Below are 27,791 nucleotides of genomic sequence, written 5' to 3'. Positions count from 1 at the left end.
TCAAATACAATTTGCGTATGAGATTTTTTAACTGAGGTATAACTGAAAAAATTGTAAAATATTAAAGTGTGCAATGTGATTTAATATATGTATACATTGTGAAAATATTCCTCTACTAAGTTAATTACCCATCATATCATCTCACATATTTACCTTTTATTTATTTTTTTGCTGAGAACACTTAATTTCTCTTCCCTTAACAAATTTCAATTATACAATAGTGTTATCAACAGTAGTCACCATGTTATACATTAGACCCTCAGATTTTATAACTGAAAGTTTGTACCCTTTTACCAAGTCCTCCCTATTTCCCCTAGCCCCCAGCCCCCTTGCAATTGCTTTTCTACTCTTTGTCTCTATGAGTTTGACTTTTTTTTTTTTTTTTGGATTCTATATACAATTGATACTATGCAGTTTTTGTCCTTTTCTATCTGGCTTATTTCACTTAGCATAATCCCCTTCAGATTCAACTATGTTGTCACAAATGGCAGGATTTCCCTCTTTCTCATGGCTGAATAATATTTCTTTGTATATATATTCCACGTCTTCTTTATCCATTAATCCATCAGTGGACACTTAGGTTGTTTCCATACCTTAGCTATTGTGCATAATGCTGAAATGATTATGTGAGTGCACATATATCTTTGAGACTTCCTTTCCTTTGGATATATATCCACAAGTTTGATTGCTAGATCTTTTTTTTTTTTTTTTGTGGTACGTGGGCCTCTCACTCCTGTGGCTTCTCCTGTTGTGGAGCACAGTCTCCAGATGCGCAGGCTCAGTGGCCATGGCTCACAGCCCCAGCCGCTCCGCGGCATGTGGTATCTTCTCGGACTGGGGCACGAACCCGTGGCCCCTGCATTGGCAGGCGGACTCTCAACCACTGTGCCACCAGGGAAGCCTGATTGCTAGATCTTAAGGTAAGTCTATTTTTAATTTCTTGTGGACCCTTCCTCCTGTTTTCATTAATGTATATACTAGTTTATATTCCCACCAACAGTGCACAAAAATTCCCTTTTCTCTGCATTCTTGTTAGCATTTACCTATTACCTTTTTGATTCTAGTCATACTAAAGGTGTGAGGTGATACCTCATTGTTGTTTTGATTTGCATTTCCTTGATTAGAGACGTTGATCATCTTTTCCTGTACCTGTTGGCCCTTTGTATGTCTTTGGAAAAATGTCTATTCAGGTCCTTTGCCAATTAAAAATTTTTTTTCTCTTCCTATTGAGTTGTATGAATTCCTTGAATATTTTGAATACTAACCCTTTATTGGGCATGTGGTTTGCAAATATTTTCTTCCATTCCATATGTTGCCTTTCATTTTGTTGATGGCTTTCTTTGCTGTGCAGAAGGTTTTTAGTTTGATGTAGAGCCATTTGTTTATTTTTGCTCTTGTTACCTTTGCTTTTGGTGTCAGAACTGAAAAAAAAATCATGAAGACTGATATCAAGGAGCTTATCTACTATGCTTTTTCCTAGGAGTTTTATGGTTTCAGATCTTACCTTCAAATCTTTAATCCATTTTGAGTTGACTTTTGTTTATGATATAAGATAGGGGTCCAGTTTTTTTCTTTTGCATGTGGCTGTCCAGTTTTCTCAATATCATTTATTATAGAGATTATCCTTTCTCCATTGTATATTCTTAATTCCTTTGTCATAAATTAATTGACATATACACATAATAGGAAATTTTAAGCACTGCCTTGAGAAATTTTATTGCTATTTTATTCTTGATTTGAGCTAGGTTTTTTAATAAATTTATTTTTTATTTTATTTATTTTATTTTTGGCTGCATTGGGTCTTCGTTGCTACACACAGGCTTCTCTCTTGTTGTGGCGAGCGGGGAATACTCTTCATTGTGGTGTGCAGGTTTCTCATTGTGGTGGCTTCTCTTGTTGTGGAGTATGGCCTCTAGGTACATGGGCTTCAGTAGTTGTGGCATGTGGGCTCAGTAGTTGTGGCTTGTGGGCTCTAGAGCTCACGCTCAGTAGTTGTGGTGCATGGGCCTAGTTGCTCCATAGCATGTAGGGTCTTCCTGGACCAGGGCTCAAATCCATGTCCCCTGCACTGGTAGGTGGACACTTAACCACCTGGCCACCAGGGAAGCCCTGAACTAGGTTTAATAGCGATAAGTCATATCTGAAATGTGAACTAATGATATAATTAATTGAAAATTTGGGAAAGAAAATTGTTACTGGAAGTGGTTACTGGGTAGAAATATTTTTTAACTCTTCTCTTTACCATAGAGTTTATTATATTTTCAAATATATAGCCTTTGGGGCCTAATGCTCTAGTTTTTCCAGTGTCATAATGAGCCAAGATTTGGGGAGCCTTGAGTATTCTTTTTATGCTTTTATTATTCAAGAGCTATGTTCTTTTTATTTTTCTGTAAACTTTTTTAAAAAGATTAAATCCAATGTAGAGTTTCAGTGGGAAGAAGGCAATGCCAACTATAGTATGACAGCTCCCCAAAGAGGTCATTTTGTTTGTCAAGCAGATCAATACAGATTAATTATATTTTGAAAACTGAGACAAATAAAACAACAGATTAACAAATGTGAGTGCAACCGTTTTGAAAATAAAAAGTTTATTTTAATGACTGAGTCAGAAGATTTCAGTAACAAAATGCACACTTAATTATGTATCTTGAACAAGAATGTGCACAAAATGGAAAACTAGCAAAACTCATTACTAGTCTACAGATGTTTTGTGTAATTTTTAAACTGTACACAAAAATTGATGATGCTTCTTTGTCTATAAGCCATCTGATCATATTTTATTAAGTCATTTCTCTGTTCTTTTTATAAAAATATAGTGAAATCAGAATAAATTTAACTTAAATTGAATTTGTAGGTGTTCAAAGAAAAAACAGTGAAGTAAAATATTCACTTTTTCTCTGTTGGCGGTGTACCTAATAGTTAACATAAAAAATTCAGGAACAGCACAAGGAATTATAAATTTTCTACCTGAAATACATTTCTTCTTTTTTCTCACTAAATCCTTCCTTGCTCTGATCCTACATGACTCTGTTTTTGCAGAGTAAATGTACTGAATCACTCTGGTTTAAAAATTTAATTTAATGCATCTAGTTGGCAACTCCCAAAAACTTGAATGATCTAGCTGAAGTGAAATATTTTGCAAACATAGTGGTTTTTATTGAGGGGAGACATTAATTATATGCTGCATGAAAAAAGAGGGTTTAGCTAATAGACCTCTTCTCCACTTGTCTTTCTCATCTCACATCTAGAATATGGATCATTTTATTTCCCAGAAGACATTTGATGCTGATGCACAAGTGGGTGAAATTCCTGGTCTGTCCTCTGTTGCCTCTGATGGTCCTTTCCCCAGTCTGATCTATGACTTTGTTATGAACTGAATGTTGTACTCTTTGAAAATTCATACGTTGAAATGCTACCCCCCCATGTGATGGTATTGGGAGGTGGGCCCTTTGGGAGGTAATTAGGATTAGATGAGGACATGAGGGTGGAGTGTGATTAGTGCTTTTACAAGAGTCACAGGAGAGCTTACTTTCTTTATCTGCTCTACACCCTGTGAGAAGCCTGTAACACAGCAGAGGGCTTCTCCAGAACCTGACTTGCTGGCACCCTGGTCTCAGACTTCCAGTCTCTCCAACTGTGAGAAATAAATGTATGTTATTTGTAAGCCACCCAGTCTATGGTACTTTGTTGTAGCAGCCCGGATTGACCAACACAGAAATTGGTACCTAAAAAGATGGAAGTAGCTTTGGAACTGGGTAATGTGCAGAGACTGGAAGAGTTTGGAGGTGCCTGCTGGAAATACGAAAGTTAAGGGTGATTCTGGTGAGAACTTAGAAAGAGAAGATGAGAGCTGTAGATAAACCTTAATCCTTTCAAAGAATACATAAATACTCATGAATAGCATGTGTGACAAAGGTCACTCTGATAAGGTCTCAGACAGAAATGAGGGCTGTGGTATTGGAAGCTAGAGGACAGGCGATCCTCATTATACAGGGGCAAATAACTTGGCTGAGTCATGTTCATGTTCTGTTGTTTATGGAAGATAGAACTTGTGAGCATTGAAATTGGACATTTAGCTGAAGAGATTTCTAAGCAAAGTGTTGGTAGTGCAGCTTCGTTCCTTGACTGTTTATAGTAAAACACAAGGAGAGAAATTACTTGAAGATGGAATTGTTAAGCAAAAAGGAAGCAGAGCTACCTATATTTCAAAAAAATAAGAACAGTTAGGATGTGGCCAAGTGATTGTTTGATAAGATTATATGGATAAGCCATCTCATCAGAAACCAGGTGCTATTATTCAAGACAGTGGAAGATTTACCTTGAAGGTAATTCAGAGATCATCAGGGCTGCCACTCCCATCACAGGCCCAAGAGCCTGGGCCTGGGTGGCATGGCTGCCCCCACCTATGCTTCAGGACTGGGCCAGATGAGCGGGAGGTGGTGGACTGGAAGATCATCTCAGGGGCAAGGAACAGTATGTGCTAATTCCTACTAGCATTAGAGTTCCTGGTCTATTTAGTTATAGATGAATATTTCAGTAATGTTGAAATATAGAGTAAGGAGATAGGCAGAGAGTGGTGTGTAGAAAGATGAGCTTCACGAATAAGCCTGTTTAAGGATATTTTCAAACCAGACTATAATATAGCTGTATAGTTGGAACTTCCTCGTTCATCCTAAGAAATTGAGTTTGGAAGAATTCTGCTGCCCGTATGAACCTAATCCATTACATATGTAGCCCACCTGCCTGTAGCTTTTCGCTTACATCCTGCTTTCTACTCTTCTGCTCCTCTGAGATAGAAGCTTCTGCTCCCCTCAAATTCCTGTCCCCCTCTTTGCACATTCCTCTACACTTGGTTGGTGCATTAGTCAGAGTTATCCAGAGAAACAGAACCAATAAGACAGATAGATAGATAGACAGATAGATAGATAGAGAAAGAGAGAGAGAAAGAGAGAAACAGAAAGATTTATTTTGAAGGATTGGTTCATGTGATCATGGAGGCTGAGAAGTTCTGTGACCTGCTGTCACAGGTCTGGGCTGGAGGCCCAGGAAAGCCAGTAGTGGAGTCCCAGCACCAACCCGGAAGACCAGGGGAGCCAAAGGTGTAAGTCCCAGTTCAAGTCCAAAGGCCTGACTCAAATGTTAATCTTCCAGAAACACCTTCACAGACACACCCAGAAATAAGGTGAAACTCTTTCCTATCACTCCTGGGTTCTGATGAATTGTGGGGTTCTCTGCCCTGCCCTCCTCAGAACAGAGCTGCAGAATCTTGAACCACCTAGCTGCAGTCTAGAACCCATTAGAGCACATCAAAACGCATCAGAGTCATCGGCCCCTTTCACTTCAGTGCCGTCATTTTGGGTGTGTGGACAGGACGGCAGGGACCTGGCATCTTTGGCAGATCTTCCTTTCAGTGTATAAATAATCAACTGTCTGAGTCTAAAAGTGTCTTGTCTCGTCTACTAGTCAAATTGTTCAGACCCTGCTTTGCCTTGTCTTGTGTGTGCTGACCTACTGCAGCCAATGTGCTCCTCTTAGAAACTCATAAGGTAGGACCTCCACGGATCTGAGCAGTTCAGTAATAAAGACATTTGTTTCACTTTGTTCAACTCAGTATTTCCTAATTTATTTTAACGCAAAGTTTTTCCCACAAAATCCCTCCTAAAACCACATGGAATAACACTGGACAAAATAGAGCTGTGGAGTTCACATTCTTTCTTCTTTGGAGAGGGTTATAAGTATAAATTCCATTTATCATTCCTTTAAAACTTAACATTTTCTCTTTCATTGTCCAAAGACTATTTTTCACATTCAAGGAGAGAACCTCTAATTCTCTAATGTAATGTCTGCATTTAATTCGTTGTCTTCAGAATTTTCATAAACACGCAACAAAACTATATCCTTTAGAATAAAATGGCACAGTTTTTTTCCATCCACATCCTTAAGTCTCACATTCAGAAGGCAAAACAGGATTCTCAGATAGCTAATGTTCATTGACACCAAGGCACTTGCTAGTTTCACACAAACTAGCCTTTAGAGGTAGTCTCACCAAATGGTACTCCTTGCTATTTAAAATATTAGGTTAGCTGAGGGAGGGTGGGGCTGTTGCTATTATGTAGACACATCCTATACTTAAAAACTCCTACATTTTGTCCTCTAGTACATGATTAAAAAACATGTCAATTTAAACTACATTTGAAAACCAAATTATCTTCTTTTTTGGCTAGTTAGGGATCAACTGCTTTTCAGCAGTTCAAGGGATAATTTCGGATGACAAATGATACCATAACTAATGCTGCTTAGAGAAAAACTGTATCTGGAAATATTTCCATTAATTAATCTATAATTTTTTTTTAAAGTCAACATTCAAAAGTGCTCTCCAGAATCTGGAAAATGATATGAGGAATATTGACTACTTAATCTTATAATGGTAGGTTTATATTTTATTTTTAGATGAAGAATAGGAGTGATAGAACTGAAGTGATAATTCAACCGCTGATACAATGCAGTGAGGTGTTTCACAGAGGTGGGTTGATGTTTCTTTCTCCGACCAGATTAGTAAAGACTTTTGGTTGGCATCTTACGGTGTGTGACTATTAACCAATACAAAACAATGAATAAAATAATGGCTTATAATAAAAGCAGAGGAATATATTTTTTAGTTAGTTATTAAATGTTTAACTAGTTAATCAGCATTTTATGGTTAAATTGATATTTAAGGATAAAAGCCTCAGACCTTTAAAAATGGATATTATGAAGATATAGATACATAAAGATATTATAAAGATATACACATCTTTAATTTAGATAGCTCAAAGTTCTTAATAGTTTAATCAAATTTGATTTCATAATATGAAATTTATAAAGGGCTTAGTAGGCACTTCACGAAATGTTTGTTACATGAGTGGATGATTTTAATATTGGTATTTAATTCTAGTTAAGTGCTACTGAGTGGAATAAAATCATTTCAAGAATGAAGGAATTTATAATATTTCTGACCACTAGCTCTTTCCCTCCCCTCTCTCCCTCTGCATCCTCCCGACCTCCACAACACAAACACACCTTCAAACACAAGCACATAAACCCTTGCATTTGAAACAATGTAGAGGATGCTTTACTGAGACCTACAGCTAATTGAAAACTTGAAAACGATTGTCTATCCAAATGATCCCATTCCTAGAGAGAGGATGCAGGTGGATACATTAGTCCCTGAGCTTTCCTTGAGTTTGGAGGAGATGACAGACAGATGGGAAACAATGAAGGACTTTCAAATGTGATACTAGAAGTGTTGAAGAGAAACAAACAACTTGTGTATGAGGGAAGCAAATCAAACTGCATTGATACAAGTGGAAAACCTGTGTTTTTGAGAAGTTGTAAAGAAAGTTAATGAGGTGACAGTGACTTAGTATAGAATACAATATTACCATTTTTATGCTTATTTTACTAAAAGGAAAGGGGAAAAAGCTTACAAAAAAGAAATAAACAGGGCTTCCCTGGTGGCGCAGTGGTTGAGAGCCCGCCTGCTGATGCAGGGGACACGGGTTCGTGCCCCGGTCTGGGAAAATCCCACATGCCACGGAGCGGCTGGGCCAGTGAGCCATGGCCGATGGGCCTGCGTGTCCGGAGCCTGTGCTCCGCAACGGGAGAGACCACAACAGTGAGAGGCCTGCGTACTGGAAAAAAAAAAAAAAAAAGAAAAAGAAATAAACAATGTGTTTCAGGTTACTGGAGGAAGGAATTGGAGATTATGCATTTTTGAATCTCTAGTGCCTAACAATGTCTGACACGGTGAATGCTCCATATTGATGATCAGAATCAAACTATTAACTTCTTAGAAGGTACTACATACTATGCTATATTGAAGAGTCAGGAGACTGGTGCCTGGGTTTAAATTTAACTTCCACCACTCACTGTATGGCCTTAGGTAATTACCTCCTTTATAGAAAGGAAATGATAACATTGTCACGATGACATGAATGAATATATGTCAAGTGCTTTAAACTGTGCCAGGATGTTAAATGTTATATTAAGTTTAATATGGCATTATTTTTCTTGCAAGTTAGGAGCAGTTTCTATAAAACTAAGGAAGTTGGCAAAGAAAATAGGAAATTGATCTATTTTCTTTTGCTTACAGTATTTGATAAAGTGACGATTGAAACTGGACTTCTCAAAGAAGCTTACTGATCAAATATGGGACCTAATTCACAGAAAAATGAGGGAAATTATTCCCCAAACTTCTTGTACAAGAGAACAAAATGATCATGTGTCATTGACTTAAAGATACTCAACAAATGTGTGTACAAGTTATATATTGAAGATATGCATAATGTATGGAAGTTGTTTGCCTTTATAATTGATTCTAAACATTAGTAATTGAATTTTATAAATGTAAGAACAAAAAGACTCTTGGTTAGATTCTTTCATTTTCCAGATAAGAAAAGAGACTCAGTGAAAGTAATCAATATTTCAATGAAACACAGCCACAACTCTGGAATAATTCTAGGTCTTAATGCCTTTTTCATTACAGCACGCTGTCATTCAATCACAAATCCTTTCCCTTGACTAATGTGTAGCCCTTTCAGAGGAAAACAGAACTTGCAAATATTATTTGTTTTAAGCCATATAAATCTTACTTTCTAACTTTTTAAAATAATAACTTTGTTAGTTATATAAAAATTACAAATATACTTTGTAATATTTTTAACAATGTAGAAAAGTATAAAAAAAGTTTCTATAATGAACTTAAACCCAACACTCCAAAGTAAGAAACACTAATAGAAGATAAATATTCTTCCATATATCTTTCAAAGGATAAACACAGATGCAAAACCAAATAGTAAGACACATAGAAATGGTTTTATAAAAACACTATAGTATTTCTATATGTTAGTATATAGTTTTAAATTAAATTAAATATATTTAAAATTAATTTGAATTTAACTTGAAAATTCAACTAATTTGAAATTTTAAAAATTGTTTAATTATAGCCAGCCACTCAAAACTCGAGTTCTTAAATTTGATTTATGTTTTGGCTAAGTGAATTTCATTATTGCATTGTTGAGGGTTCTTGGTCACCAACAGTAGAAATTCACTGTGTAACATGAGGAGAGAATAAATAAGTTTATTCTAATGCTATTGAGTAGCTCAAAGGATTTATAGGATTGTTAAAGAACTAGGCTCAGGCAGGGATCAGGGAAGCAAGTGATGAACAAGATGCTACTGCATGACCAGCATTCTCAGTATTTAACCATTTGACAGCTGGGCACTTGCTACTGATTTGATCATTGAAAAGACTGGATACACATTGCAATGATGAACTTTGTTGCCCTTGCTTATTTCTTTCTAGGCTTATGGATTATTATTTTTTTTTTTTGCGGTATGCGGGCCTCTCACTGTTGTGGCCCCTCCCATTGCGGAGCACAGGCTCCGGACGCACAGGCTCAGTGGCCATGGCTCACGGGCCCAGCCGCTCCGCAGCACGTGGGATCTTCCCGGACCAGGGCATGAACCCACGTCCCCTGCATCGGCAGGCAGACTCTCAACCACTGCACCACCAGGGAAGCCTGGCTTTTGGATGTTTATTGCCTTTCAACAGTATACTTCTTTGATTCCAGTATCCATAAAAATATCTAAATATCCTTAAACGGGATGCCACACTCACTATTGAATGGGAGCATCTTGGCCACACTTATTGCACACGTCCACAGACCAGCTGTCAGAACATGAGAAAAGGGAACAGTTAATATCCTCTATATTCTGTATAGGAGACCTGAGACAGAGCTCACCTGTGTGGGATTCCTTCAAAATAGGTAGTGGGTTCACGTGCTAGAAATCCAAACTTATACTTATCCATTAAATTAGTCAAGTCACCTTTTTTAAACATTCAAACGTTCAGTCTTTTGTGAGTTATATTTTGTTTGAGGATTACTTTTTATTATCCTATACTGCTAGTGCATTCTAAATTGGTTATTTGTAAAATTTTTGATTTATACTTTCCCTTTAGATTTTGAAGATATTGTTCCATTATCACCTGTCATAAAGCATGATACTAGTTCTTTTATCACAGCTTTTGTATTCAAGGTGATTTGTTTTTTTCTTCCTAAAGTATTCTTTGTTTATCCTTGAAAATCAGTAATAGAATGAGAAAATGTTTTTGAAACAATATGATTAACATTATTTGTCCTAGAACATAGTGTACCCTTACAGTACTCAGATTTCATTTTCCCCTTAATTTGGGTAAATATTCTCCACTGGAGGTGTGTGAAATCTTTGTTGAGTAGCTTTGGGTTTTTTTCCTGGAATTTTGTAAAATATTCTATACCAGGGTTCAATATACCAAATTGGAAAATTATCTTATATGCATTGAGGATGTTTTCCATATTAATTTATTTTCAATCCCTACTGAAATATCAATGGTATTTTTTTACAGAAATAAAAAACTATCCTAAAATTCATATAGAACCACAAAGGACCCCAAATAGCCAAAACAAACTTGAGAAAGAACAAAGCTGGAGACATCACACTTTCTGATTTCAAAATATATTACCAAGCTACAGTAATCAAGACAGTATTTATTGGATTGACGTAAAATGGGCATATAGACTTATGGAACAGAGTAGTGAGAAATAAGCCAATGCATGATCGTCAACTGATTGTGAACAAATGTGCCAAGAATACACAATAGGGAAAGGATAGTCTCTTCAATAAAAGGTGTTGGGAAAATTGGATATTCACATGGAAAAGAATTAAATTGAACCCATAATATATAAAAATCAACTCAAAATATATTAAAGTCTTAAACATAAGACCTGATACTATAAAACTCCTAGAGCACTACATAGGGGAAGTCTTCATGACATTGGTCTTACCAGTACTTTCTTGGATATGACACCAGAAGCACAGGCAACAGAAGCAAAAGTAAACAAGTAAGACTACATCAAGCTAAAAAGTTTCTTCACAGCAAAGGGAAGAATCAACAGAGTGAAAAGGCAACCTATGGAATGGGAGAAAATACTTCCCCATTTCAATATACTTGAAAACTGCATATTGGACTAAGAATTACTATCCAAAATATATAAATAATTCTTATAACTCAATAACAACAACAAAACTCAAATAACTTGTTTAAAAAATTGGTAAAGGGGCTTCCCTGGTGGCGCAGTGGTTGAGAGTCTGCCTGCTGATGCAGGGGACACAAGGGTTCGTTCCCCAGTCTGGGAAGATCCCACATGCCGCAGAGCGGCTGGGCCCGTGAGCCATGGCCGCTGAGCCTGTGTGTCCGGAGCCTGTGCTTAGCAACGGGAGAGGCCACAACAGTGAGAGGCCTGCGTATCGCAAAAAAAAAAATTGGTAAAGGACTTGAATAGACCTTTCTCCAAAGAAGATGCACAAATGGCCAACAGGTATATGACAAGATGTTCAACATCATTAATCACCAGGGAAATATGCAAATCAAAACCACAATGAGATATCACCTCATTCCTGTCAAAATGGCTATCATCAAAAAAACCTAAAAGTAACCAATATTGGCAAAGATGTGGAGGAAATTAACCCTAGAACACTGCTGGTGGCAATGTAAGTTGGTGCAGCCACTGTGGAGAACAGTATGGATGTATGTCAAAAAACTAAAAATAGAACTACCATATGACCCAGCACTCCCACTCCTGGGTATTCATCCAAAGAAAATGGAAACACTAAGTTAAAAAGAAACATGCACCCCTATGTTCATTGTAACATTATGATAGCCAAGATATAGAAGCAACCTAAGAGTCCATCAAGAGATGAATGGCCAAAGAAGTTGTTATATATCAGCCATAACAAAGGATGGAATTTTGCCATTTGTAACAATATGGAGGGACTTCTAGGATATTAAACTAATGAAATAAGTCAACCAGAGATAGACAAACACTGTATGTTTTCACTTATATTGGAGTCTAAAATATAAAACAAACAAATGAATATAACAATACAGAAACAGACTCACAGATACAGAAAACATAATAGTGGCTACCACTGGGGAGAGGGGTTGGGGCAGGGACTAAATAGATTAAGGGAATGCAGAGGTACAAACAGTTAAGTATAAAGTAAATAAGTAACAAGGATATAATGTACAGCCAGGGAATATAGCCAATATTTTATAATAACTTTATATGGGGTCTAATCAATTAAAATATCAAATCATTATGTTGTACTCCCTAAACTAATATAATGTTAAACAAACAAACAAACAATAGGCCCAAAGTGAAGTCACTTGTGCTAAGCCCACATCAGCAAATCAAGACAATACCTAACTGCAGTTTCAGCCCCTCCCAGGAATGTTAAACCTGTGCCCCACAGGGTTTACAGAAAGAGATGACTAACTGAAATTCTTTTTTTTTAAATTGAAGTATAATTGATTTACAATATTGCATTAGTTTCAGGTGTACAATATAGTGATTTTGTTTTTTTGGCAGATTATATTCCATTATGGGTTATTACAAGATATTGGGTATAATTCCCTGTGCTATACACTAAACACTTGCTGCTTATCTATCTTATGTATAGTAGTTTGTATCTGTTAATTTCTTACTACTAATTTGTCCCTTCCTCCACCCTCTCCCTTTTGGGGGTGTATATGTGTATATCACATCTTCTTAAGCCAATTGTCTGTGATGGGCACACTTGTGTTGCTTCCAGGTCTTGGCTATTGTAAATAGTGCTGCTATGAACATTGACGTGCATGTACCTTTTCGAATTAGTGTCTGGATTTATACCCAGAAGTGGAATTTCTGGATCATATGGCAGTTCTATTTTTAGTTTTTTAAGGAACTGTTTTCCACAGTGGCTGTACCAATTTACATTCCCACCAACAGTGTAGGAAGGTTCCATTTTCTCATCTTCTCTAGCACTTATTGTTTTTAGACTTCTTGATTCTAACCAGTGTGAGGTGATACCTCATTGTGGTTTTGATTTGCATTTCTCTAATAATTAGTGATGCTGAGTTTTCATATGCTTGTTGGCCATCTGTATGTCTTCTTTAGAAAAATGTCTCTTTAGGTCTACTGCCCATTTTTAGATTTTTTGTTTGTTTGTTGGATATTGAGTTATATGAGCTGTTTGTGTATTTTGAATATTAAGCCCATGTTGGTTGTACCATTTGCAAATATTTTCTCCCATTCAGTAGATTGTCTTTTTGTTTTGTTGATGGTTTCCTTTGATGTGCAAAAGCTTTTAAGGTTGATTAGGTCCTTTTGTTTATTTTTGCTTTTATTTCTTTTGCCTTGGGAGACATCTAATATTGCTACAATTTATGTCAAGGAATGTTTTGCCTATGTTCTCTTCTAGGAGTTTTATGATGTCACATCCAGAAACTCTTAGGCTTGCCTAACAGCTTAGTAAAAACGCTATTCACTTGTAACTTGCCTTCACTAATCAATCTTGCCTTAACCATTTTTGCAAATTGCATACCCGCCAAGCTTCATGAAGCCTAGATAGTATATCACAAGTCTCCTTAACCCCTTGCCCCCCACCCCCCACCCCTCCCCCCTCTGACGTATAGGTCACTATAGTAACTGGGGCTTAAGTTTTTCAGGAACTTGGACTCAGCTCTTGTCTAGGTTGAACCGGTTGGGACCACTGACCCTAAAACTGGGCCTGTGCAAATGTCCAGTGAATGACATCTTGATGTCAGAGGGCCAAAACCCCACCTTCAGGTCATGCTGATGCCTCCATTTGCTGAACATAAGTCCCATGAAGAAGCATATAACTCAGATTCACCTGTGTAGAACACTGATTACCTCACCTTTTTCCTACCTCCAATCACCTTTCCCTTTCTCTGCTGCAAACCTCGGGCTTGCTGCACCTTGAAACCTGGTTTGGTAACAGTGTGACATTTAATCAGTCAATCTGAAATTTCCTGGCCAGAAGCAGTGAGGTTAATTTGCCATATAGACCCCTGCCTTCCCCCAAAAGAAGGTAACCTTGTCTGAAACAATCCTTTCTTTTGTTTATCCCTTCCTCGTCCCACCACCTTTTTCTTTAAAATCCTTCCATTTTGTCCAGCTCCTTGGAGCTCTGTTCTATTTGCTAAGTGGGATGCTATGGATTCGTGAGTTGTTCAATAAAGCCAATTAGATCTTCAGATTTACTCAGCTGAATTTTGTTTTTTAACACTCCTACATCCAGATACCACTCATGGTGGGAAATGCACATTGATGATGATTGTAAAAGAGAGAAAAATATCTGCCATAAAAAGCTTACTTTCTAAAGATCTAATTGATAAATATGTTGCCAGATTGGTTGGGTTAGAGTTCAAATTAAGAAACTGAAGGGGTAAAGACAGAAAAATGGGTAGGAGTTAGATGAAGGGCCTGGAATTCAGGTTGTAGCACTTTGAAATACTACCCTGACACTGAGGTGGAGAAATTAAGACCCTCTGAAGGTAATTGCCGTCTTGTAAAGGGGAAATGGTCAAGGAAATAATCATTAATTAAAGTGGGTCAAGTGGCATGTTACTTTTCTGCTGCTGTAAGAAATTACCATAAAATTAGTGGTTTAAAACAACACAGATTTATTATCTTTTAGTTGTGTAGGTCAGGAGTTTGACAAGAGTCTCAGGGCTAAAACCAAGGTGTTGGCAGGGCTGCATTCCTTTCTAGTGGCTCCAGGAGAGAGTCTATTTCCTTGTGTTTTCTAGCTTCTAGAGGCCACCTGGGACCAAGTGTTTCCCCCACAGGGCATTATCTGCTCCACACATTTGGGTTCTAGGGAATTTCCAAGCAGGTTCTGGTGGGTAGTCACCCTTCAGCATCATAGAAGACCCTGAGCAGTAAATAAAATGGAGACAAGCAGGCCTGATTCAGGCACTGTCAGTGTGTTCCTGTGTGGAGCTGATGGAAGCCTGCAGGATATCTGTTGCTCTAGCACCAGTTAGATGAATAGGTAGGGCAACAGGATTTGATTTTAAAGTGATTCTTAAAAGATGTGCAATACAGTCCAAATGCAACACCATTAAGATTCATTTGTACCCTTTGTTAGGTCCTAAGGTCTCACTCCAGGTGGTACCAGCAGCCATATTTACAAATACTTAATGAAAGAATATTAGTAAAAAAGCTGCAGTCTTCATTGCTGTGACTGGTCCTGAGGCTAACTGCTTTTAATCAAAATCTGCCTCTTCCTCCACTAATGCTGGATAGCCCTTACCTTCACATAGCTCTTGAGCCATTAAGTGTTCCTGCCCTTGTGTGGAGATCCAGACCCCCATCCCTAAGTGATGAGCTCTTAGTTGACGCGCCTTTGTTGTGCCAGGTTTCTTTATAGCCCTTTAACCATTATCTCTGGGCATAGATGCATCAAGAGTTATTCTGATAAAGACTCTGGATACCATATATACTCCCCCATTTTTAGCAGCAACTGTGGGTCCTAATGGAAATTGATTAGTCATTCAATTTAATAATTATTCTCTTTGCCTGTTGATTCAGTCAGGGATCCAGTTGATCCAGAGTCTGAGAACCAGGACAGGTAGAATATAAGGTTGCACGGACAAAGAGGAAAATTCAGAATTTGGGACACAGGAAGTGATGGTGAAAGGTCATAAGAAACAATAACACAGCCTTGGGGCGGGGTCTTGGTTCCCCCTCAAGGGATACACATAACAATATCTTTGAGCTGTTTTGCACATACTGAAATCCCCACCAGGTGGGAGAAGTTAACTACTCTTCCCACAAGCACAAAGACCCTAGATGGTTGGAACCAGAAGATTGATGATGCTGACTCCTGATTGCCTCACCACCAACCAATCAGAAGAATGTCCACGAGCTGACCATGCCCTGCTCCTTGAATACTATAAAATGCCTCACTACCCCCTCCAGGGCAGAGCACATGGTTTTGAGGGCATTAGCTTGCTGTGGTCCCCTTTGCCTGGCAAAGCAATAAAGTTATTCTTTTCTGCTTCACCTAAAACTCTGTCTCTGAGATTTAACTCCAGTGTCAGGGTACAGAGGCTGGATTTGGCTTCAGTTCCAATCCAACTTCTTCCCCTTGGCTTTGGACCATAAATTCTAGCTGCTTGGAACTCAGTACTATATATATCGCTGGTTGGTGAAGAATATACAACCAACAATGGAGCAGAGGGCTCAACCCTGCTGAGGATTGTTTTTAAATTGTCACTTCAGCTGAGCTTTTAACAAAGTATTCATTGTTCTATCAAGCAGGAGTAAGATAAATAGACCTCAGGGCAGGCACCAAATGTTATAACTCCTTTGTTTTAAAATGAGTCCCTTAATCTGAGGCAATATGGTGGAAAATACAATGATAATAAATCAGATATTCTGTAAACACTCAGATGAGGATACTGGTGGGGGCATTAGGGGAAGAAAAGACAAACCATAATTAGATTGATTTCTACTGTGAATAAATAGCCACCCCCATACAGAGTGAAGTGTTCTGAAATAATCTACATGCCATAATGTGACTCTGGACTTCTTCAGGAGTTCATCTTTCTGAGGGCTCACAATCAGTCTTTGCTACTAGCAGACTGGACTTCAGTAGTGGCAGGTGAGAAGGAGCACAGTTGTTGGGTCCATAAGTTGATTCTTATTCCTATGCCTTCTCCATCTTTTGGCTATTGCATCAGCTCTGGGATGACTGAAGAGAAAGGCTGGCTGTATTCCTGTCCATCTCATTGTTCAGTAATGTTTTTGTGTGTGATGGTTGCTCTCTGATGAGTGATAACATGGTAAAAAAATATCTGTATGCTCTGTGTCCACTCCCATGCATCCATCCTCATGTCTCTTCCCAAGATTTCCTTGTGACCTGTCTTCATGGAAATGTGGGCCACCTTTTCAGGTAATCAATTTGTGCCTTCTGGGTAGGTTGAGGTCCAATCCCAAATGTACCTTTTCTTCTACAAAATGGATGCCTTCTGTGACTACTTTTATGATTTTATGGTTCATGTTGGAAAGCTCTAATCATGTAGTTTGTGGTATCTTGTAGATCAGATGCTTAGTAACATTCCAGGAAATGTCTTGCATATGGAAAGTAATTAAGGTCATGTTCCAGAATCTCAGGAGTCTGTCCTATGACTCAGAGGTTTATTTCCAAGTACAATATATGCAGTCACCAATATCAAAAGAGGCCCCCAAAGTGCAACAATACTTTATTAATTGTAGGGGATGCAAGTTGAAGCAATTTGTCCTTTCCTTTGTGTGTATGCCCTGGCATTCTCCAGATCACTGAACACCTACAACCTCCACAGATGTGGCATTACTCTGAATTGTCAGGGAGTTTATCTCCAACCTTCTGGAACATATGTATCTCATTGTCTGTTCTTTAAGAACCCTTCTAACTTGAGAAACAGGATGGCATTTTGAATTTTCTGTTATTAATATCACTTTAGGCCCCATATCTAACAGGCTTCAACAAATCCTGAGTATTCTCCTTTCTCCAGTGCACGATTGTGGAAGAAAATGGATTTAGGTCTCTTGGAGAAATGATCACAATTTTATTTGTTGTATATATGTATACACATTGTATGTACAATATATACATCAGCCAAGGGGACCAGGTCTCTCTTTCAATCATTAGTTTTTGGTGAATGACTGACATCAGAAACTGAGTGATGAACTCTCATTTTTCAATGGGGCAGCTAATATCTGCCTTCTGCTCACCAACTTTCCACTTCTAAGTCCAGGATTTGAGCCACAGCTTAGGCATATGTCCAATGAGCTCATCATAGGGGCAAACTAGGAATGTATTACACCTTGTGGTAATTATATTCTGTGATATTATAAAACATAAATATTTGGTGTTTGTACCTGGTTCCTAGCAAACAGCTCCTAAAACCTCTGGGAATTGCTGAAGTGACAAGAATATCTTTGTATGTTAGGAAGATGACTGGGGCTCCCTAGGTAGTTCAGGTTGGGGGCTGGATACCAGAAAGACTGAGGAGTGATTAGAAAGTTGGAACTTTCACTCCCACCCCCTGACCTGTGGTGAGGGGAGAGGCTAGAGATTGAGTCAGTCACCAATGGCCAATAATTTAATCAATTATGCCTACCTAATGAAACTTCCATAAAAAGCCCTAAAGAAAGGGACTCAGGGTGCTTCTGGGTTGGTAATCACAGTGAGGTACAGGGAGGGGGTGCACCCAGAGAGGGCTGGAATGTGTGTACACGCCCCATACTTTCCCTGTGCATCTCTTCCATTTGGCTGCTCCCGAGTTATGTCCTTTATAATGAATCAGTAAGAGCAAGTAAGTGCTTTTCTTGGTTCTGTGAGACATTCTAGAAAATTATTGAGCCTGACAGGTTCTGGAGGAGGGTGGGTACCTTGGGTACCCAGTACTTGTGACTGATGTTTAAGTAAGGACAGTCCTGTGGGTCTGAACCTTAAAACTGTGGAGTCTGAAGCTAACTCTCTGGGTAGTTAGTGTCAGAATTCAGTTTAGGACACCAAGTCGGTGTCCAGAGAGTTAGAAAATTTGTTGTTGGTGTGGGAAAATGCCTACATACAGGACTGTTGTGGATAAAAATAGCTCATATTCACACTGTCTTTGAAGGTAAGGAACTGCCATGTGACTCCAGCCCTTGCAGAATTCCATGATTCCTCTTGATACTGGGGAGCATATTCTGTGGTGATATTTCCCTCAGTCAACCTGGTTTATGAAGGGAAGTCACAAAAAAGGATAGCTTCCTAAAGATACTGGGGCTCCTTTCATTAGTGTATTCCATGTAGCATTAGTTAAGGAATTGTCCTATTAGATTTTTTCTGGGAAACATACATGGTGAGTGTCTCTGATCTCATGTGATAATCAGTGCTAATTTCCACTTACTGGAGCCTCCAGTTTTTGTCAATAACAGGCTAATGAAGTTCCAGTATAAACCCATAATTTATTGCAGGCCATGTCTTAGGAAGCCATGTAACCCTTGTACTGGTCTACTTGTACTGCTCTAACAGACTGGGTGGCTTAAACAGCAGAAGCTTTATTCCCCTCACACTTCTGGGGGCTGTAAGTCCAAGCTCAAGGAGTTGGAAGGGGCTGGGTTCTGATGAGAGCTCACTTACTGGCTTGTGGAAGTGAGAAGCTGCCTTCTCACTGGGCCCTCTTATGGCTTTCCTCTGTGTGTGTATAGAAGAGAGAGGGTGAGGGTTAGGTGCGGAGAGAGGGAGAGAGGAAGAGCAAGAGAGAGATAGAGAAATAGAGACAGAGAGAGGGAAAAAGAGAGCTCTGGTGTCTCATTTCTCTTCTTAAAATGACAGGACATCTATTGGGTTAGGGCCCCACATTTATGACCTCATTGAACCTTAATTGCCTCCCTAAAGGGAGGCAATCTCCAAACAGCATCACATCGGGAGTTAGGGCTTCAATAGATGAATTTTGGGAGACAAAATTCAATCCATAAAAACCTCAAATAGGGACTAGATCTAGATGTCCTTCTCAGAACTTTGAATTGTAAGTCAGGGGTGAGTGCCTTCATGTCAATAAATTCTCCTCCACGTAGCTCTTTGTACCAAAACCAATACTCACTCCCTGTCCAACACACAAAATATTCACTCTTGCCTTCCTCCTCTCCCTGCCAGTAAGTATACAGCGATGAACAGAGATAGAATAAGTAGAAAATAATACTGAATAATCAGAGGAACAACATCTACCCCCCAAATCAATAAAACAACAAAATCTTATAAAATGATGTATATATTGTGAGTGGCTTCAAGATGATCAATCGTTCTGAGCTGCCATAAAGCACGGTACCAAAGAAGACTAAGTCCTAGAAAATATGAATGGAAAATGAACATGAATGGAATCAAAGTGGAAATGAAGACCCAAAGGATGCAACATTTGAATTTATTAGTCCTTTACTCTTTTTAACTTAAAAAATCAAAATACTGGCTTATTGCAACAAATTGATCAATATGAAGAACAGTTAATTAAGACAGTGAATAATTTCACCTCATTTGCCCATCCATCTACTCCTTTGAATGATTATATTAACATGTTGATGTAATATTACCTTTCACTAATTCCATGATATATTTGTATGTAAACATATATATTTAGATATATTTGTGTATATTTATTCACATTCCCCCTCACTTTTTAACAAAATAGAATCAATGCACAATAACTTACATTTTAAATATTTTACTTAGAGTTCTTGCTTTTAAAATAGTTTCATGATATTTCATATTTTGGAATACGATGTACTGGATTACTTTTGGGTTGTTATTTTTTTAATAACCATATCTCCAGTGAACTCCTTTGTTTAAACAATTTGCTTTATTTAAAAAAATGTACTACACATACTTGGTTATGGTAAATTGTATATTATAACTTCATGATAATTTAAGGTAATTGAAATTAAACCTATAATATATGACATCATCTATCTACAAAAACAATAACCAACAATTCCATGCTAAGACACAGTTCATAGCCATGGGAAAATACTTCCCTAAGTGAAATCAAAATGAGAAAGGCATTGTTGAACTTTAGTCAAGGAATTTAGGTATAAACTTCAGAAGACATTACTGAAATGCAATTGATATACAAAGAAGACAATCTAATCTGGGTTATTGGAACATTTTGAAAGAGAATATGTTAAGTGAAGGTAGTTCTGTATGGAGTCCACAAAAAAAGATAATAAAAGAGCAAGAATACATCAGAGTGATTTCAGGACCGTCCAGGGAGAGGGACATGTATCTGATGGCTGCCTCAGGCAATCACAGCCTGATGGCCCTGACCATTATAATCATCTTCCTAATTGCCCTGCTCACCAGCAATATTCTGATGATACCTGCTCTCCATAAAGGCTTTATTACTGTGATCAGGATGTACTGACCAGCTGACAAGAATATTCTTGACCTTTGAAAGATCTATTTCACTTGAATGAATACATCAGCAATCTGTTTTATAGGTTATTCTTTCACGAGCTTGATTAAATTGAGCTTGTCACTGAGGCTGATACATTGTGGAGGTCCTGAAAAAATCAGTTTTCTCTTTGATTTGGACCTGAACATAGACTCTCTTCACAGTGCTTCCAGCTTTGGGAGTCTTCACTTTTGTAGCCAGACAGCGATCTACTTAGGCTTCTCTCTTCTCTTAAATGTAATAGTCTCTAGACTAAAATTATGTCTTACTCTAACGTTCATCATGGGAAATAAAAAATTTGGGGGTAAATGGATAATTCATGCATTCATCAAGAAAAAAAATTATTGAGCTTCTACAATAAGTCTGACACTATATTAGGCATTGAAGTATGGTAGAAAAAAAGAAACAAGAGTTACTCTTTTGTCATTGGGTTTTGAAACATGATCAAAGTTCCAGACTGAAGCTTTGTTATTAAATTTGAAACTGTTGATTGATTGATTCTGTTGGTTAAATGAAACATCGAATAAGGACCTAGCATGGTCCCTGGCAGATAATGAGTGCTCAATATTGGTTAATTTTCTTCCTTCTCATCTTTACATTTCTTCTTATTTTGCAAAGATTAAATATTGAGGTTTTTTGTATAATTTTTTGAAATTCAGTCATTTGTTTACCTGAAAGAGAATAGTATAATATATTGCATGTCTATTGGGTAATTTTTAAGAAAAAATATTGAATACACTAGTATATTTTGGTTAATATTTTAATTATCTGTGGATTTTCTCTCACCTCAACTGAGGTAAAATTGACATATAACAAACTGCATATAATACCGTCTTATTTAACTTACCTTCACCTAAATATGTAATTATCATTTTTTTCATATATTTTTGTGAAACTGTATGAAGGCTGATGTCTACTAAAATGTTAATCCTTTACTTCAGAATTCTATGCTTAATTTGCTAATTATTCTAAATAAGTCAGGAGATCTAAGAAATAAACCAAGAACATTTGTCACTAAAGCATTTGGAAATTATTTTCGATATTAGTACTATTTTATACTTCAGTAGTTTATTAGCAACTTACAGAAAAAATCACAAAGCTCAAGGGTGTATAGGAAATAATCTTCGTAAAAATTAGGCCTAAGATGTCAGTTCAGTTGCTGATTGAGAATATACAGCAAAGAATAACAGAAAATTGAGAGTTAATATAGCATTAAAGATGTGTCAATTTGGGGCTTCCCTGGCGGTGCAGTGGTTGAGAGTCTGCCTGCCGATGCAGGGGACACGGGTTCGTGCCCCGGTCCGGGAAGATCCCACATGTCGCGGAGCGGCTGGGCCCGTGAGCCATGGCCGCTGAGCCAGCGCGTCCAGAGCCTGTGCTCCGCAACAGGAGAGGCCAAAACAGTGAGAGGCCCGCGTACCGCAAAAAAAAAAAAGATGTGTCAATTTATGAGACAAAATTAATTTCTCTCTGTTTGTCTGTCTCTCTCTGGTTAGTATCATCTTAACTGAGGTGAAATTGACATACGACAAACTGCAAATAAAGTGTAAACTTTGATAAGTCTCGGCATATGTGTACACACCTATGAGAGAATCACCACAATCAAGATAAATATATCCTTCACTCCCAAAAGTTTCCTGGGGCACCTTTGAAACCTTTCTCATTCCCTTCACTGCAACCACCTCTATCTCCAGGCAACCACTGACCTGCTTTATGTCACTATACATTAGCTTGCATATTATAGAATTTAATATAAATGAAATAATGTATTATGTAATATTTTCCCTGGTTTCTTTCACTCAGCATAATTGTTTTGAGCTGTATCTTTGTTGTTGGGTGTACCAATAATTTATTATTTTTATGGCTAAGTAATATTCCATTCCATACCATGATTCCTTTACCATTCACATATTCATGGATATTGGGTTGTTTTTAGTTTGGGGCTATTGCAAATAAAAATGCTATGAATATTCAGAAAAAAATCTGTGTGAATATATGCCTTTTTTTTCTATTGGGTAATACCCTGTAGTGAAATGGCTGGGTCATATGATGTATATCTGGTTAACTTTTTTTTTTTTAACATCTTTATTGTAGTATAATTGCTTTACAGTTAACTTTCAAGAAGCAACCAAACTTTTTTCTAAAGAGGATATACCATTTTACATTCTCATTTGCCATCCATGTGGGTTTCAATCTTATAAAGCCAATATTTGATATGCTTGACTTTTTAAATTTTAGACTTTGTGGATTTAATTTTCACTTCCCTAATGACTAATGATGTTGATCATCTTTTCATATGCTTACATGCTATCCATATACTATTACTGGTGAAATGTCTGTTCAAAGTTTTTGGCTATTTTCTTACCTTTTTGGGTTTTTTTTGGAAGGGTGTTCATATTCTTGTGATTGAAGTTGCTTGTTCTAGATACAAATCTTTTGATAGACAAATGATTATTAGATATGTTCTCAAGGTTCTGGCTTGTGTTTTTCTTTTTTATTAACATCTTTATTGGAGTATAATTGCTTTACAATGGTGTGTTAGTTTCTGCTTTATAACAAAGTGAATCAGTTATACATACACATATGTTCCCATATCTCTTCCCTCTTGCGTCTCCCTCCCTCCCACCCTCCCTATCCCACCCCACTAGGTGGTCACAAAGCACCGAGCTGATCTCCCTGTGCTATGCAGCTGCCCCCCACTAGCTATCTATTTTACGTTTGGTAGTGTATATATGTCCATGCCACTCTCTCACTTTGTCACAGCTTACCCTTCCCCCTCCACATGTCCTCAAGTCCATTCTCTAGCAGGTCTGTGTCTTTATTCCCGTCTTATCCCTAGGTTCTTCATGACTTTTTTTTTCCTTAGATTTTATTGAGGAATAATTGCCACACAGTAAACTATACATATTTAAAGTGTCCAATTTGGAAAGATTTGAAGCTTGTCTTTTCATTCTTTTAACAATGTCTTTCAAAGAGCTTAATGCTTAACTTTGAAAAAGTCAAATTTATCAATTTTTTTAAACGAATGCACTTTTTATATTGCAGCTAAGAAATTTTGACAAATCAAGGGATCCTGAGCATTTCCCCTTTGTTTCCTTTAAGAAGTCATAATTCTGGGTTTTACATTTAGAACTGAATATATTTTGACTTAATTTTTTAAATGCGGTATAAAGTCATGGTCAAGCTTTATATTTTCTTTTTCATATAGCTATCCAATTTTTCTAGCACCATTTTAAATCAGTTGTCCATATATGTGTGGGTTTAATAAGATAAAAATATCTTATTTTGTATATTTACAGAATACACCACTGTCTTAATTATTGGTTTATAGTAATCCTTGAAATGAGGTAGTTTCAGTCTTCCAACTTTGTTATTCTTTTAAAGAGCTGTTTTGGCTATTCTAGGTTCTTTGTATTTCCATACAATTTTAGAAAGAGATTGTCAATTGCTACCAAAAGTCTACTGAGATTTTCACAGGATTGTGTTGAGTTTATTGATCAACCTGGGAAGAGTTGACCACAGTATATCTATACATTTAGTTAATTTTTAAATTTATCTCAGCAATTGTTTTTAGTTTTCAGTTTATAAAACTTTCATATACTTTTGTAAAATGTATAACTTTGTAAAATGTACAACTGCACATTTTATATACTTAAATCCTTTTGTTAATATCATTGTTTTTAAATTTCAATCTCCATTTGTCACAATTAATACATGGAAATATAATTAAATTTTAAGTTTGTCTATTACAAATTTGCTAAACTCATTTATGAATTCTAGGACCATTTTTGCAGATTCCATAGTGTTTTTTTTTTAATTGATGATCATGAATCTTTGAACAAAGGCAATTTTGTTTTCTTTCTGATCTGGGTTCATTTTATTATTTTCTATTGTTTTTTCCCCTTTTTCCATGGCTAGAACTTCCAGTATAATGTTGAATAATAGTGCTGAGAGCAGGCATCTTAAACTTGACCCTGATCCTGATGTCAGGGTCTTTCATTATTAATATGATATTAAATGTAGGTTTTTTCAACATGCCTTTTATAAAGCTGAGAATATTCAGTTCTATTTCTCATTTGCTAAGTGTGTTTAATAGGAATGGATGTTGAATTTTGTGAAATGCTTTTTCTGCCTATTGAGATGATGATTTATTGTTGTTGTTCTTGAATCTGTTAAATGGTGCTACATTGTTTTTCAAATGTTAAATCAATGTTGATAATCCCCCTCTTGGTCATGATGTATTGCCCTTTGAATTGGTTTGTTAAAATTTTTTAAAATATGTTTATAAGGGATATTGGGCTATAGTTTTCTTTTTTTGTAATGTCTGTATGGTTTTGCTATTAGTTTAATAATAGCCTCATAAAATCATCTGAGGAGTGTTTTCTTCAATTTTTCTGTAAGAGTTTATGAAAATTTGGTATTATTTCTTCCATAAATATGGATAAATTTTGCCATCAAATCTATCCATGCCAGAAGTTTTTATTTATTTATTTTTTGGTAAACTTCAAATTTACTTCCTTTAATAGCATAGAATTATTTAGATTATCTATTTTAGGAGGTTTTTTTAATAGTTTATTCTTTCAAAAAGATTATCTATATAATCTAAGTTGAATATATTATCATAAAGTTATTAATATTCCTTTATTATTATTTTAATATTTGTAGAATCTGTAGTAATGTTACTGCTCTCATTTCTGATATTGGTAATTTGTTTCTTCTCTTATTCTTGAGCAGTTTGTCTAGAGCTTGTGATTTTTAAAAATTTCTTGGAAATATGGCTTTTTATTTCATTGCTTTACATATTATTTTTGGCTTTCTATTTCATTAATAACTGCCTTCATAATTATTATTTCCCATCTTCTGCTAACTATGGGTTTTGTTTGCTCCTTATTTTCTAGTTTTCTGTGTTGGAAGCTGAGCTTTTTAAATTGAGACATTTTCTCTTCTAAAATCAGCTTGTAATACTAACACTTTCCCTCTAAATACTACTTTGGCTTCATCTCACCAAATTTGCTAGTGTGTGTTTAATTTTGTTCAGTGCAGTTTCTAATTTCTCTTTTGTTTGTTCTTCGAAACATAGGCTACTTAATTTCCAAATATTTAGGATTTTCCAGATATAGTTCTCTTATTGATTTTTTTTCTAATTTAATTCCACTGTCATGAGAAAAATTTATTAATTTAATCCTGGTAAATATATTAAGGCATGTTTTATAGTCCAGAATATGGTTGATCTTGGTAAATGTTCTATGTGCATTTGAAAACAATATGTATTCTGCCATGGTGTGAAATGTTTTATAAATGTTAATTGTCATTTGGGTTATAGCATTTTTCAAGTTTTCTATATTCTTATGGATATGTTCTCTACCTGTCCTATCAATTATTGAGAGAGAGGTGTTGAAATATCCAACTAAAGTTTTTGGATTTGTCTGTTTCTTCTTGCCGTTCTATAAATTTTCCCTTCTCATATTTTGAAGCTCTGTAATCAGAGGTAGAACTTAAGATTGTGATGTCTTCTTGAAAAATCAACACTTTATGATCAATGTAGTGATTCTGTTTATATCTGATAATATTTGTTGCTCTGAAATCTACTTTTTCTGGTCATACATACCTCCTTTTTTTTTTTTTTTTGCTGTATGCAGGCCTCTCATTGTTGTGGCCACTCCCATTGTGGAGCACAGGCTCCGGATGTGCAGGCTCAGCGGCCATGGCTCACGGGCCTAGCTGCTCCACGGCACGTGGGATCTTCCCGGACTGGGGCACAAACCTGTGTCCCCTGCATCGGCAGGTGGACTCTCAACCACTGCGCCACCAGGGAAGCCCTTTTTTTCTTTTTTTTTTTAATTTAGTTTGGCTGCGTTGGGTCTTTGTTGCTGTGTGCAGGCTTTCTCTAGCTGCAGTGAGCGGGGGCTACTCTTCATTGTGGTGCACAGGCTTTTCATTGTGGTGGCTTCTCTTGTTGCAGAGCACGGGCTCTAGGTGCACAGGCTTCAGTAGTTGTGGCTCATGAATTCTAGAGCGCAGGCTCAGTAGTTGTGGTGCACAGGCTTAGTTGCTCCTCGGCATGTAGGATCTTCCCGGACCAGGGCTCGAACCCGTGTCCCCTGCATTGGCAGGCGGATTCTTTTTTTTTTTTTTTTTGCGGTACACGGGCCTCTCACTGTTGTGGCCTCTCCAGTTGCAGAGCACAGGCTCTGGACACGCAGGCTCAATGGCCATGGCTCACGGGCCCAGCTGCTCCGCGGCATGTGGGATCTTCCCAGACCGGGGCATGAACCCGTGTCCCCTGCATCGGCAGGCGGACTCTCAACCACTGCGCCACCAGGGAAGCCCTGGCAGGTGAATTCTTAACCACTGCACCACCAGGGAAGTCCCTTCATGCTCTTTTCTGAGTTTAGATCAGCTTCCAACATTTTACCCTTTGGGTGTCCAAAGTTGTGAAATATCTCCAAGAGTTTCTTCAACGTGAAACTTTTTGTGGATGTCACTTCCTCAAGGAAGACTTTGTCCCTCCTTTCACACCACTTTCCTTGTCTATGCTGTAACTTTGCCTTCACTGAGGTCCTCTAGAGTCTGTGCAACAGCAGCAGAGACCATGTTCCCACTGTCAGTTATTTCTTTTAAAATTCTTTTATATTTAACTTGCATTTCACTTGCAGCATTATCACTTTTCCTTTCTTTGCTTCCCTTTAGCTTTGTTGGCCAATTTCCTTTTTTGATAATCCATTTTTATAATACCACGTGGGTATATCACTGAGAGACGCATTTGCTCTGTGTGAGAACTGAATAATGGACATGCCGTGACCAATCTCAGACCTGCTTTAGAAAAAGTGGGGTCACCAATTCCAATGCACATTTGTTGTTCACACAGGGATTTGTGGGCTGAAGAAGCAGCAGTGAAATTTGCCTCTTATGCGATTACTGGCAGCTAATGCGCCATTGCAACTGAAAT

The sequence above is a fragment of the Lagenorhynchus albirostris genome, chromosome 10 (genome assembly GCF_949774975.1).
Source record: "Lagenorhynchus albirostris chromosome 10, mLagAlb1.1, whole genome shotgun sequence".
Classification (NCBI taxonomy): Eukaryota; Metazoa; Chordata; class Mammalia; order Artiodactyla; family Delphinidae; genus Lagenorhynchus; species Lagenorhynchus albirostris.
Note: the sequence above shows the minus strand (reverse complement) of the source record.